A 15,184-nucleotide genomic window follows, 5' to 3' on the forward strand; every position below is an offset into this window, starting at 1 on the left:
GTCACCTCTGGGGGGCAGGAAATCCCCCTGCAGCTGCAAAGAACGGTTTGACCCCCATTTTTTCTGAGAGAAGAAGTCTCTTGGGAACATTGGGCACGGTCCCGCCGGCATAGGGGAAATACATCACCGTGAACGTTTTCTTGAATTAGGCTCTTTAAACAGGTCTTCACCTCCCAGCCTGATTCGGCTGTTTTCAGTTCGGATGGAACCGAACAGAAAAAAGGTGGGAAAACGATGCCCTGAATTCAGCAAATTCGGGGCATTGCCAAATAAATTCGGCAGGTTTGCGTTCCCGCCTTATTTCAGTCCCCCCCCATGGGCCTTCAGGAGGCTTCCCTGAAGGCGCGTGGGGGCTCTTTAAACAGATCTGCACCTCCCAGCTGTTTAAAGGGCCCCCTGCGTGCCTTCAGAGAAGCCCCCTGAAGACGCACGGGGGCTCTTTAAACAGATCTGCGCCTTCCAGTACATTCACACACAAAAAAGAATCTATAGACTTCACAGTTCCAGAAGAAATCATTCCACCAATCTATGTATGAAGTATGAACAGGTAACAAATATTTTGCAGATATTTTGCTTGGCTGTTTTAATGGTTTGAAATGGTTGTAAGCCGCTCTGAGCCAAACCTAGTCTAGAAGAGCATCATAAAAACCCAACAAACAAACAAACAAATAAAGGTTGTTGTGAAATTAAAATAGAGGAACGAAGAATGATGTACACCACCTTGAGCTGCTTGGAAGAAGGGCAGGGTAAAAATGTACCAAATGAATAAACATTCCAAAGGAGGCACGGTGAGTTACCGTATATACTCGGGTATAAGCCGACCCGAGTATAAGCCGAGGTGCCTAATTTCACCCCCAAAATTGGGAAAAATTAGGCACCCATGTATAAGCCGAGGGGGAAATGCACCCCCTCCCCCCGCAGGCTTACCTGACCAGGCTCCAGGCGTGCAGGTAGGCGGTGGCGGCAGCAGCGGCCCCCTCCCTGCGCGCAGGAGGCCCCGCAGGGTCAGCTGGCAAGCAGGAGGACCGGCCTGGGTGAGATGGGGGGGAGAAACCACTGCCACCCAGCAGAAGGTGGGGTGGAGTGGGGTGGGGAAGAAACCACCGCCACTGCGCAAAAGGCGCGGTGATCGCTCAAAAGGCGCAGCGATCGCGCAAAAGGCGCGATTGGGTGGGGTGGGGTGGGGGGAAAGAAGCCCCCACCACGCAGAAGGCGTAATCAGGTGGGGTGGGGGGGAGAAGGCGGGACAGCCCGCCCATCAGCTGGCCAGCGAGGCGCGCTGGGAGAGGGCCCGGCAGGCGAATTACCATATTGACCCGAGTATAAGCCGAGGTGAGTTTTTTAAGCCAAAAATCATGGCTAAAAAACTCGGCTTATACTCGAGTATATACGGTATATTTCATGTGCTCATTTCTATTGTGTACTGTAAAATGGAGCCCGTTCATATATCTTGTTGCATGCAAAAGCAAGAAATAATAAAGCAGGCAGCGTGAATCACTAATGCTTCTTGTAAAACCATGTTTTGTGATATCTGAATCAGATTTCAGGAATAATAAATAGAACTAGAAAGATGTTAAGTTGTTCCAAATGTTTTCATATTCCATTTTTGGGATCTATACCTGTAGTAACAACTGGCATCCTTTTTACTGCTCAAGTCTCAAACAAACAAGATGACGGCAGCAGCATTATTCTGCCTGTGTTCCACAGCACCTAATAATAATACGCATGCTCCTTTGATACTGAAGAGAATAGGTATGCATCATGACTAGTCAAAAAGGGCAAGAGTCCAGTAGCACCTTAAAGACTAACAAAAATATTTTCTGGTAGGGTATGAGCTTTCTGAAGAAGTGAGCTGTGGCTCACGAAAGCTCATACCCTACCATAAAATATTTTTGTTAGTCTTTAAGGTGCTACTGGACTCTTGCCCTTTTCGACTACTGCAAACCGACTAACACGGCTACCCACTGTGAATTATCATCATGACTAGTATTCATTTTGACTAGTAGCCATGGATATCCTATCCTCTGTGAACATGTCCTCTCCCCTCTTAAAGCCTTCCAAGTTGGCAGCCATCACTACATCCTTGCGCAGGGAGTACCACAATTTAACTATGGATTGTGTGAAGAAATACTTCTTTTTATCTGTTTTGAATCTCTCACCCTCCAGCCTCAGCAGATGACCTCAGTTCTAGTATTATGAGAGAGGGAGAACAGCTGCTCCTTGTCCACTGACTCCATACCATGCATCATTTTTTAGACCTTGGTGTCCTTGGTGACTTTGTAAGAAAGCCTCTCCCTCCCTATACTGTATTCAAAAAAACTTTCTTCTTGGAACAACTACTTGTTTTATTTTCAAGTCAAGCTCTCATTAGACTTGCTGAGGTAATTCCCAGCCACTTCTCATCCTAAATGCAGAGGCTCAGTGATGACTGCAGTTGCACTGGGATTTGGAAATCTGCCCTTAATTTGCCCATTTGAAACTCATAAGGTATAGCCTTCTCCTGGCTTCTATATTACCCCCAGTCTGCTGGAATGGCACTGTTCCCACTCAAGAGGTGAAAATGCCACTATTATTGTGGCATAAATGCCAAACGGAGTGCTTTCAATGAGTAAAATGTCATTATACCAATACACTTCATCCATCGCACATTTAAACTGGGCAAACTTGCCCGCTCATACCTATTCAAATGGAGAGTATGAATTAGGCTCTGTTGAATGTATTCCCATCTTGATGTTCAGGTCAAAACTCAGCAGTAGCACTCAGGGTCAGAAACATTCCCTTAAAAAAACCAAAAACTTAAATCTGGGAAGGTTCAAAATATTGTCGAAGGCTTTCACGGTCAGAGTTCATTGGTTCTTGTAGGTTATCCGGGCTGTGTAACCGTGGTCTTGGTATTTTCTTTCCTGACGTTTCGCCAGCAGCTGTGGCAGGCATCTTCAGAGGAGTAACACTGAAGGACAGTGTCTCTCAGTGTCAAGTGTGTAGGAAGAGTACTCCTCTGAAGATGCCTGCCACAGCTGCTGGCGAAACGTCAGGAAAGAAAATACCAAGACCACGGTTACACAGCCCGGATAACCTACAAGAACCTGGGAAGGTTCATTTTTTCCAAAGCTGGTTAGTATTATTGTTTGCCCTGTGTGCTACATTGTATTTTTTTCATTTCTTTCTCTTAATAGCTAGGGTTGCCAGGTCCCTTCTCTCAATCAGTAGGATGTTTTTTGGGGGCAGGGTTGGGGCGATCACACGTGCACATGGCTGCACACAATGTGATCATATCACTTCCATGTTTACCCCCGGAAGTGCTGCATCGCTGCAGCCGCATTAGCAGTCAAACTCCCAAAATGCTTATCCCCGCTCTTGAGCAGCTGGGTGGATTGCCCGCTGAAACCACCAACCTGGCAACCCTATTAATAGCATAGGCAGCTCATGGAACCAATGGCAAAACAGTACCATAAAATCACTGACAATGCTTTCATTGATTTTAATGTCTCTGGATTGTATCCTTGATGAGTAGAAATTTTGCATTTTCAGATTTAATAAATATTTGTTATGGGAAATAATCATTTAGATTTTTGCAAGGTAAAATAGCTTGATATTTGGTAGGTAGTTTTTGTATTATTTGTTCAGCCATGTTGCCCAATTAGTGAATCCAAAACTGAGCCTTTTGTATCAGTTCAACTCTGCAGAGTGCAAAAGAAAGAACTAATGCACATGGAGGTGTATAATATGCGTTGTTTTCCTCTTCATTTTCATTCATAGAGGGGAAACTTTCTGGAATACCGATGTAAAATTAAGAATTTCTTTTATGTTTCTAACAGACTAGCTTGGACCACATTCATCCAAAATGATCTAGTTTCAAAACCAGAAGGTGAAGGACAATCCTAGTCTTATCCTGGTGTGGCAGAATAAAGTGTCAGCAAGCTGAAATACTATAATGACTTCAAACATCAGGTGAATATTTTTCAAAGTTGCCCAACATTAACAATTTCCTGTAAACAATTACATGGCTACTGATTAGTTTCCAGGTTGGCTATTACCTATAAAAGTCTTCATGGCCTGAGACTCTAGAACTGTCTCTCCTGTTGTGCTCTGCTGGCACCCCTGTAGTCTGGATCTCAGACAAGATGGCGGCTAGAGCAGACACCCTGAAGCTATACTCCTTATTTTCCCAGTAAAGCAGTTTCTATTACTCCCCTGGGTGAATTTTGGCAGAAACAGGCTGCTCAAGAGCTGTTTGAGGTTGTTTCTTTCAACCTTCTGTACCTGGGATCTGAGGCTGTTGGAGCAGCACTGTTTATGTCTTGAGCTTCTTCTGGACAGAGAACTTACTTTGATGTAGTCTGACGCCTCGTCTTGCACCCAACCTGTTTTCTGGGGGTGTTTGGGGGCCTGGATATGCTCTGCTGCTGCAGCTTTGCTCATAGAGCAAGACCTTTTGAATGTGCCACTCTTTGAATGGGTAAGATCACTGGCTGCCCATTCACTAGTGTTCTCTGTGGTGTACCCCACTAGGTAGAATGACCTGCCTGACTAGTTCAGGAAGGCTCCCACAATCACAACATACCATAGAATCTATAAAACTGGACTTTTCAGTGATGGGGATGTTGCTGTAGTTCTTTGTTTCTTTTTCCTTCCTTCCTTCCTTCCTTCCTTCCTTCCTTCCTTCCTTCCTTCCTTCCTTCCTTCCTTCCTTCCTTCCTTCCTTCCTTCCTTCCTTCCTTCCTTCCTTCCTTCCTTCCTTCCTTCCTTCCTTCCTTCCTTCTTCTTTTTTTTTGGTGCTGTCAAGTCACAGCTGACTTATGGCAACCCCATAGGGTTTTCAAGGCAAGAGATATTCAGAAGTGGTTTGGCATTGCCTGCCTCTGCATAGGGTTGTGCAATCAAAGCCAACTTGGTCTGACCAACTAACAACTGTGAGCTGATCTGCACTTTAAAAGATGGGGCTCACCCAGTCTGGAGAATGTTAGTTTCCGTCAGCTGCTCATGGGTCTTCTGAAGAAGACTCCCTCACCCTTGCGGATGAGCAATCTCCTTAACATGAGCTGCCTTGGTCATGATTTCAGCTCGCTCTGATATCCATTCCCCGCACCATGACCATCTCTTGGAATCAGATTTTTCATGACCACAATAAAGGACTGCTAACAGGATGTCATTTGCCACCAAAAGAAATGTCTTCTGTGCCTTATTTCTCTTGCATTTAAGCCTTTTTCCTCTGTTTGGAAGCTCATTTGCATGGACATCATGCAAAGCAACCCAAAAATGAAGGCAGCCCCCAGACTTTGAGGCATCAGCCTAGCAATCAGCTCTTTCTGCCAGGCCTCGGCAATGCTGAACTTTTGAAACTGAAAATCGATGGACAGCTTGGCTCACAAATGCCTGCAGGATTTGCAGGTCCATAAAATTGGACCCCCAAACTTTGGTGACCATTGAAGGAGAGTCCCTTGCAGCTATGCTGCAAATTTGGGGACTCTACCTCAAAAAATGACCCCCAGGAGCTTTGAAAGAAATCCCCATAGACTATAATGAGCCTGAATTTTTCTGTAAACCTGAAAATAAGCCTAATACTGAAATTTACTGGAATGGTTAATGAAATTTACTGAAATAAACCTGAACCAGAATTTTACTGATTTTTTTTTTTTGCACAACCCTACCTCCGCGTTATATTCCTTGGAGGTTGCCCATCCAAATACTAGCCAGGGTCTACCCTGCTTAGCTTCTGATGAGATCAGTCTATCCTGGTCAAGTCTTCATATCTGTTAAGTTATGGTAAATGTTTTTATTGTATATATTGTTCGTTTTGAATTTTTTAATCCACCTTCCGTCTCTGGCCCCTTTCAAACTGCCCTTATAATCCATTTTAGCAGATGGTTGCTAATGGATATTTTGTGTCATTTCAGACACAACCGTTTTGGCTCCCAGCTGCAAATTGATTTGTGTGTGGGGGTTTTTACATTTTGAGACAAAGCCACTTGTGTCCCTTTGGCATCCTGGAGTTCAGCCATTTTTTTTTTTAATGAAAACTGCTTTCTCCCATTTTCAGTAAATAAAACAGCTAGTCAGCTTTGTTATTTTTGTTTCCTTCGCTCCCACTGAACTATACACCTAATTTTAATATCTTTTCTTACATTTCTTCAGTAAAGCCTTCTTTTGGTTTATGGTGTGTGTTGCTTGGGGGAGTTACTGAGACCAAACCAAGGTGAACTTGGTTACCTTACTGCACTAAGGCAGAGTCAGCCTTGACAGTGCCAAGGAAGCTTCTCGAGTTCACATTTGTTCTGAATAAATACACCACATCTAACTTCTTTTCTGCACCTGAGTGATAGTAACGGAGAATTTTTTCTGGGAAAAGGTGAGAAAAAAGTTCAGCAGCACCACCTGAAACACTTCCATTGCTCACATGACTGTTCAGAGGGCAACATCCTAATAAAGCAGATTTCCGGTGAATTTGGTAAGAGCAATAACATAATGTATTTGGGAGAAGGTATTTGAGAATGCTAACAAATGGGGAATGTCCCTGTTGTCGTCCTAGGGTTGCCAACAAATGCTGGCACCTGGCATGGGGGGGGGGGAGTCTTTGCTGGCAATGCTATTATGTTGCCAACAACACACTTACATCACTTCTGGTATGACCATGCTATGGTATTTGGCCATAACTGTATGGTTTAATTGCAGAGTTTTGACTGAATTCTAGACCATTGTTGTTGACGAGCTGACAGCTAGTCATGCTGGAAGTGACATCGATGTGTCAGGGTGCTGGCAATCACCCTCATCCCATTTCACACCCATTTTTATCCCAATACCCAGCTAAGCGGTGGTGGGAAGGGCCCACTGGGGGCAGAGGTCCCCTGCCTCAAGTGGGAAAATGGCAACAATATGTAGACCAACACTGACTTGTAGCAGATCTCCATGATCTCAATAGATCTTTTTCAGTAGTACTAACTGAAATAACTAGAGGTGCTAAGCTTCCCGCTAGGACTTTCTATATGCCAGGTCTATGAGCTATGAATTAATGGTGTTAATGTCTCTAAAATGTGTATGTTCTACATACGGAGAAGCTCTATTTAAAAGTATAGGCCTTTGAAATCCCTTTCAACAATACAGTGCTACTGATATCTGTTGAACTTTAGTTCAAAACGTATACCTTTTTTTAACCTTAAAAACTTTGTGTTATTGGGAAACAAATGGAAGTTGAATAACTTTCTATAGTGACTAGTGCTGAGGGAAGTAAATAAAGGAAAAAAAATATTGTTACGGTGATGGTAATATTAGCTGCCACAAACAAAATCAGTCAATAAAAGCACTTCGTAAAGTTAAAAAGCCAAATGAATGAATAAGTCTTTCTTTAAATTCAATATTCCCTTGTATAAAATATTAGGGCTCCAGTTCAAATTGCCTCCTCCTGAGTACAGTATATTTTTTCTGTTTTATCAGCAGTCTTGCTCTCTAGTAAATTTATTTATTTGCTCTAAACTGCAGTTGGTTGCCAGGTCTTTTCAGCACACATCAGCTCCACAGTAGACCCTTTATCAACTCTAAAGCTCTTGCGTCATAGATCATTGATTCCTCTCTACATCTTTACAAGCTAACGTTGCCCTTATGACTTGAAGGTGTAGAGCCAAAGTAGCTTAGCAGAACACATTCCTCAGTTCTGATTGGCTGAAACCAACTGCTGGGTAAAGAAATTTTGAGGCGACCTTGGAACAACTCAAATTTCCCATTAATAGCACATACGGATGAATTTCTTCTGTTCTGCAGAAAAGAGACAGTGCAGTGGGACAGTAAGTCCAACAATTCACTTTTATGCTCTACCAGAGGTAAACAACAAAAATGCACCCTAGATAATATGGCAATTAATTCAATGACAGGTTTTGTTTTTTGGTCTTACTTCCTGGATCAGAGATTGCTTTCACTTAGCTCTTCATTCCATATTCAGCTAAACTACCAAATAGGATAAAAGTCAGGACTACTAAACTTAAGTGTGGGCAGACAATGGCATGACCAGAAATCAATAAAAATACTTGTGCATGTCACAATCATGACTCATTTCAATATTCAAAACAAGGTGAAGAAATTATGCAAGATGTACACCATCTAAAATTGGGTGATTTTTCTTGGATGCACGAATAGAGAACAAGCATAGGCTGGCATGAAATCATAGTGGTTAGAGTTTCCGAAACCTAGGTTTGAATCCCCACTCTGCCATGGAAGCTCAAAGATAACCTTGGTCCAGACACTGTCCCTCAGGTTAACCTACCACATAGGGCTGTTGTTGTAAAGATAAAATGGAGGAGATAATGATGTAGCAGCAAATTGCTTAGAGTCCAAAATGGGGAGGAAACCAGGATATAAATGTCTAAATAGCAATACAATAAAAATAAGACACAAGATCTACACCAATGACAGAACATTAGTATACAAGGCAAAATAAAAAGAAATGTGTAATCTGGCCTATGACTTCCTTAGTGAGTTCTTCATTTACTGAAGAACTTTGTGTGATCTGGAATAAAACCTAGAAGAACTGAAGGGGAGTCTCTAATAGGATTGATAGGTCCTTCTTTGCCACCAGTGGGAGGTTTTGGGGGCACAGCCTGAGGAGGGTGGAGTTTGGGAGGGGAGAGACTTAAATGCCATAGAGTCCAATTGCCAAAGTGGCCATTTTCTCCAGGTGAACTGATCTCTACCGGCTGGAGATGTTGTAATAGCAGGAGATCTCCAGCAAGTACCCGGAGGTTGGCAACCCTAGCCTCTAATAATAATAAAAAAGGTTGAATCATGTAGGTTTTTGACTTGTGAAATGGCTAACTCCATTCCTTCTCCAATCACCCTGTGTATTTAACATAAAAATAGGGGTTCAGGTAGTAATTCTTTCCTAGTATCCTAGTATCAGTTTACATGGACAGATCAACTACTCTTTTGCAATATAAACTTGACCAAGTTTGCCTGAAATTACAAGGCTAAATAGAGATGGTTATGACTTTCAAATGCTATTGTCGGCAGTTGACTTTAAAGCAAACTTAACACAAAGACCTTTCATTTCATAAGCACTCCCTTGAGCTGCAGGCCATGCTTCAGAAGAATGTAGCTATTAATTATTAAAGACTCATTCTAAGGTTGCAAATCTTTGCCACTATCTTAATTTTATGTGAGATACCTGAAGCTTCTTGTGCACGCAGCCATTGTGATTAATAATGATTCAATTTTTGCCAACAACAGGTTTTTTTTTTTAAATCTAACATCTTAGTCGCATTGCCTGTTTTATCTTGATTTACTTGTGTTTAATCCATTGCAACAACATTACAGAAAAATGATACAGCAGAGTCAAGGGGGTATGAAATGCAGGAAGGAAAGAAATGTGAGATGCAATTATGTAAAACAAGTGGGGGCCTGTGAAACTCATGAGGGGGAAATCTATGGCAAATCTATGGCCATAGAAATCTATAGGCTATGGATGAGTTGGCAAGAGTGACAAGGGGGCAGCCTCCCTCCCTTGCTCACCTGTTTGCCCACCCACAGTGGCTTTGGGCAAGCCAGCAAGACCAGTGGTGGGGTGGCCTCCCTCCCTCACTGGCTTGCTTGCCCTCCTGGAGTGTCTTCAAACAAGCATAGGGCTGCCAACCTCCAGGTACTAGCGGGAGATCCCCTGCTATTACAACTGATCTCCAGCTGATAGAGATCAGTTCACCTAGAGAAAATGGCCACTTTGGCCATTGGACTCTATGGCATTGAAGTCCATCCCCTCCCCAAACCCTGCCCTCCTCAGGCTCTGCCCCAAAAACCTCCCACAGGTGGCGAAGAAGGACCTGGCAACCCTAGGTGAGCAAGTGAAAGCTGGGTTATGTGTGGGAGGGAGAGGCCTCCCCTATCCTCCAACTTGCCCGAAGCCAAGCTGGGCCAGCATTTATCCCTGCTGCCATTATTTCAACAGGTAAGAGCATTGTCTGCACATGCACAGACAACACTGTTGTTGTTGTTTTAATTCTGGGGTATTTAAATCCCTCAGTTTCTTTTAATTTTCAGATGTTTCTGCAGACCTAGAGGGTCTCCCACGTCTGCAGGAAAACCTGTTGGGGTTGAGTGTGCCCCCCTAACTGCAGATTTAGGTATTTGCAGGCAGGGGGCACATGTGAGAATTAGTCACCATTAGAGCAGATTTAGAAGGCAAAAACCATATTTAACAAACTATTCTAATAAAATACAGCTTCAGAATTATGGATATCTTAGGAATGACTCCGGAAGTTCCCCTTTGACTATCAGCTAGTGCAGGCGAGACGTTCTGTAGCCCATGACCTCCACCAACTCATCAGGCAGAGGAGCAAGGGAGGTGAGTCAAACAAGTTCTGGATCAAAAACCTGCCAGCCGGGTAAACCTAGTTGCTACTGGGGGTGCAAATGATAAATCCACGGCTTCACTTCAGCTTCCCGGACTGCAGATGAAGTTGCAAGTAGAAATTGATAGGGACCTCTCCATTGAAGCCAGAGAGTCTCTTTTTGCACAGACTACAAATCCTTCCGCTCTTGGGTTCCACAGAGAAAAGACAGAGAATTTTCTTGAGCTATCACTTGCTTCTGTAATGTTAAACACTTTCACTTGTTGTAAATCCCCCCCCCTTTGGCCCTGAGGGGGTGGTCAGCTGTACATCAGTTCAGACGGCCATATCCAGAAAAGTGCAAGGGAGCTCTGGGAGCCAGTGCGGAGTTTCATGGCACAGTTTAACAATCTTAAGAGTCCATTTTCCTAGAATTCTGGGGGGCTGCTGTATACAAATTCCATGTGATGTCCAGTGCTGAAACTATCACCTCGAGCATTTCCCAGAAGCCTTAATGGCCAGCCTGTCCCTGATTGGCATTCAGCAGCCTTTCTTTTTGTTGGTGCATGCTCAAATTTACCAACTTAAGCTACAGTTTCCCAGGAATCATAGAATCATAGAGTTCAACCTTCCTGCACAATGCAGGAAGAAGTGCCAGAACTCAGAAAGTATTCACATGCAGAATACAGTGCATGGATATGTTTGGCTTGGGGAATCAGGCAGGCAAAATGGGTCAGGCTGGAATAGTTGAGACAAGCCACATAGCCTAACCAAGAAAATAATCTCTTTTATCATTTAAGTCTCTTTCCCATTGCATGGAAAAGATGGGTAATAAATGGGGTAAGGGTACAGAGACAGTGCAAGAGTGTGCACTTACAAAACATTTAAAATAAAATTTAGAACCATTTTGAGTGCTCAACAAAAAAGCAAACTTGTTTGAATTGTTGAAGGTGCTGCTTGCATCAAATTTGGAACAGAGGACAGTTCACGTATGTCTAATTATTAGGAATTAAAATATGGAGTCTAATATCTGTAATCTTTTCCTTATACTAGCAACATACTCCGAAGCTGGAGATGGGGATATGACTGCAAAGAAAGTCTTCTAACCTCTGTTGGCCAACAAACTTTATTTTTCCATTTAAGCTCTGGAAAATGTGATTTGGGATCATCATTTCGCTCTGTATCCCTATATGACTGTTTATTTAGTTGTGAACTGATTGATTGGGAAATAAGTGCTTTTTTAGTTGGCAGTGTAAATAATGAAACTTTATTAGTGATATATGTGACACATTTAACAATGCTAATTTTCTGAACTGCTCTATCTAATTCACTTGGCTTTTCTGGCAGGCTAAAAACAATGGAGGTTTGTAAGGAAGTCTCTAATTTGATGGCCTTAAATTACAAAAAAAAGAAAATAGAAGCAACTAATTTAGAAATATCTACAGAGTGCCACCTAGTGGAAAAAAGAGAATTAACTTGAATAGCCAAGCCATGATAATTTGTCCCTTCACCTGTTACATAAAAGTTTTTGCAAGGCTATGAAAAAAATCCTGTCCTCTCGCCTTAAAAGTAGTTTCCTATATTGCTAATATGAAAAGCAAAGATAGGATGACAGTATATCTCCTCACCTTATCAAGACACAAACACAAAATCAGGGCACAAGAAAATTTAAAAGAGCTGTGATGAGATGAATTATTTATTGCAATTGACAGTTAAACAGCCCACAGTATTTTGCAAGAGCTCAGATCCTGAGTTAAAGCAGAGTTCTCTGCAAACCGATCAGCTTTGCTCACAGAATACATGGTCAGCTGCAAGAGGGAGATAATTTGATTATTACTTCAATTTGAAGACAGCACTATTAAGCAACAATTGTTAAGCATATAATATAGTTAATTAGTCTTTGTGGGTATGTGAGTTTTAGGTCATTTGGGAAATGTTAGGGCTGATTCAAATGTCCGCTTTTTGAAGTGGTACAGTCCTCCTTCACAGAATGTACCACCTACTCAGTGTCTCATGAAAGAAGGCCTTTGCCTGAATCTGCCACTACATGAAAATTATCAGATTTATCACACAAAGGAGAAGTCATAAAAGACACCCTTCTTTCTGACATGATAAATCTTTTGCATTTTCAAATGTGAGCTATCAGCATAAAGTTCATTGGAAACATACTGGAATGAATTTACATACTTTTAAACATACCAGAAACTTTAATCTAGGAAGACTGAAAATTAACAAACGTAGATTGGGGGCGGGGGGAGACCAAAGTTAAAGACTGTATCAGAGGCTTGAGCTTCTCTCTGCATATAGAAGGCAGAGTCTGAAGTGAGTAAAGGGAGAAAAATCAGCATTGTACACATCACTATGTCACGTCCGAGAAAAACCTAGAAGTGAAATAAAGTAGCTCTAGGAAGCACTGGAAACTCTATGGCATGGCATGGCAACCCTATGCCCACCATAGTGTACTCTCAGATCTCTACCCTCATCCAGCTTTATTTATGTATTCTGAACATTTACATGCTGCCTCTTCTGAGATCAGCTTGAGAGGCTCATAAGTACATCAGAATGAATTCATTGTCAGGCATGGAATGTCATAGATTTTGTTTTTTCCTTCAACGTACTGACTTGCAGAATCCTGAGAGGATCACAAAGCTTCCTGCTGCCATGCTGTGGTCTGTTACATTGCTGCATACCTAGGCTTGCTCCAGGTTGGGTAATACCTGGAGATTTTTTGGGTGGAGCCTGAGGAGGGTGGAGTTTGGAGAGGGGAGGAACTTCAATGCATAGAGTCCAATTGCCAAAGCAGCCATTTTCACCAGGGGAACTGACCTCTGTTGCCTGGAGATCAGTTGTAATAGTGGGAGATCTTCAGCCACCACCTGGAGGCTGGTAACCCTATGCATACCCCAACAAGGCAGGAAACTCCATATCCGGTTAAGAACTGAAGAAAGAGCTGGATAAGCCTCCTGGTGTGTTTGACTTTATGTGAGGGTGCCATATGGGATTATAAAAGTATAATACATTTTGAAATGTTCCAGTGATGTGATAATGCAGACTTATTAAAATTCCTCCCTTTGTCATTGCTTCCCCTCTTTGTAGTTTAACCAGAGCCTAAGATGCAAACCACCATATTTCAAGAGGGCACCATGATTGGCCATCTTCACTGATCAATGAAATTCTGTTCCTAGCCAGGAAGCATTCTGCAGTTTCTAATTCATACCTCCAGGCCTGCTGGAAGAATTACGTTGCTAATGAGCTATGCAACTTAAGCCAATCTTTTATGGAGACAATTTGCTTTTCATTTAGCTTAACGTCTAAAGAAATAATGTGTTACCTCATGTGTTCATACGTCAGAGGAAGAAATTATGCACAAATAATAAATCATCCAATTATCCCTTAAAGAATTGTGGGTTTGCATTTTATATGAAAAGGGGGGGGGACTGAGGCCATCCTAATCTCTTTACACAGAGTCTGTAAATTTGCCTCCACCCACGCATGAGAAGGGATATCAGTTATAAAGAAGGAACAATTTCTCTGCATATTGTCTAAGGGTTATTTTGTAAGTGGGTGTATGTTTCTGCTCTTTTAAACCATATTGTCCTGCTAGAAAATGCAATTTAATTGGATCAGGAATGTTGTACCGTGTAGCCACATCACTTTTATCAATATAGGGTTTTTTTTAATAGAGAAACTTCAGCAGTATAAGAGAGAATGTGTACAGAATCCAGCAGCTTTTAGAGGATTTTATCACTCCCTCTCCGTGGGCAGGTATTTTCCATCCAACCCTATCACATAGTGCCATCCTAAGCAGAGTAAGTCAATAGGCTTAGAAAGATATAACCCTGCGTAGGATTGTACTGACACACACAACCTCTTCCTACCGCCCCCGTGTAGTTACCATGGCTTACATCTCTCTACCGACAACATTCTGAAATTTGAATTTCATTACTAAATTTTAATTAGCAATATTCATATTCAAGTTATGTGAACCACGCATGTATCAGATGGAACTTTTACAATGTCATTGTCATTTTAAATAGGTACGCACCCTTACAATGGAGACATTTAAAGTAGCTATGGGATAAAATTCCACCTTGATATAACCAGCTTGTAATGCTATTCCAAACCCTTGCAAGAATCATCTCCAAAGGTTACTGATGTATATCAAGGGGGGGTGAGTATTAGTTCATGTTTTAAAAAACAGCATTACATAAAGGAATCTATGACAACATGTCCAAAGAAACCTTTCATATTTTGCTTCCAGTTTCTCTGAGATGCCTATACTGTCATATTCACAATACCTAAGTTATACGACTTTATGGATGAAAGGATATGGAAAACAGACAGAGCAGACTTTTGTTATCATTTCTAAAATAGTTTTCTCACAGATACAAGTAGTGTGAAGCAGGCATCGCAAAAATAATGGCAAATGGATTCTCTAGAAAGCAGAAAGCTGCAACATTAACCTCTAAAGTGATAGGAATGTAACTTCATGGGGCATTAAGGACATATCAAGATTTGGTAACAGTCTGGAAAATAAATCTTTGATCAGTGTGATATTCACAAATGATATCTGGGTAAGTCACAGTCAGTTTGGAGCATTGTTCATGGATTCGCACCATTTGTTTCTGATTATGGGAGTACAACTGGGTCTCTTCTTTGGTACCATAAGCTACTAGTTGCTGGCAAAAGACATGTTAAAGTATAACTCTCAATAGGTGGTTCTGGTTCTCCAAATGTGTTCTATGCCATTTTCCAGTGGTCAATATTCATGTTTATTTACATAGCCTACATCTTGCTATTCATCAAAATGAGCGAATCAGGATCTGAGCTCATCCATAATGTTAACACCCACATACATACTGAATTTATGCTGTGGG

Source organism: Euleptes europaea, chromosome 5 (assembly GCF_029931775.1).
Source record: "Euleptes europaea isolate rEulEur1 chromosome 5, rEulEur1.hap1, whole genome shotgun sequence".
NCBI classification, from domain to species: domain Eukaryota; kingdom Metazoa; phylum Chordata; class Lepidosauria; order Squamata; family Sphaerodactylidae; genus Euleptes; species Euleptes europaea.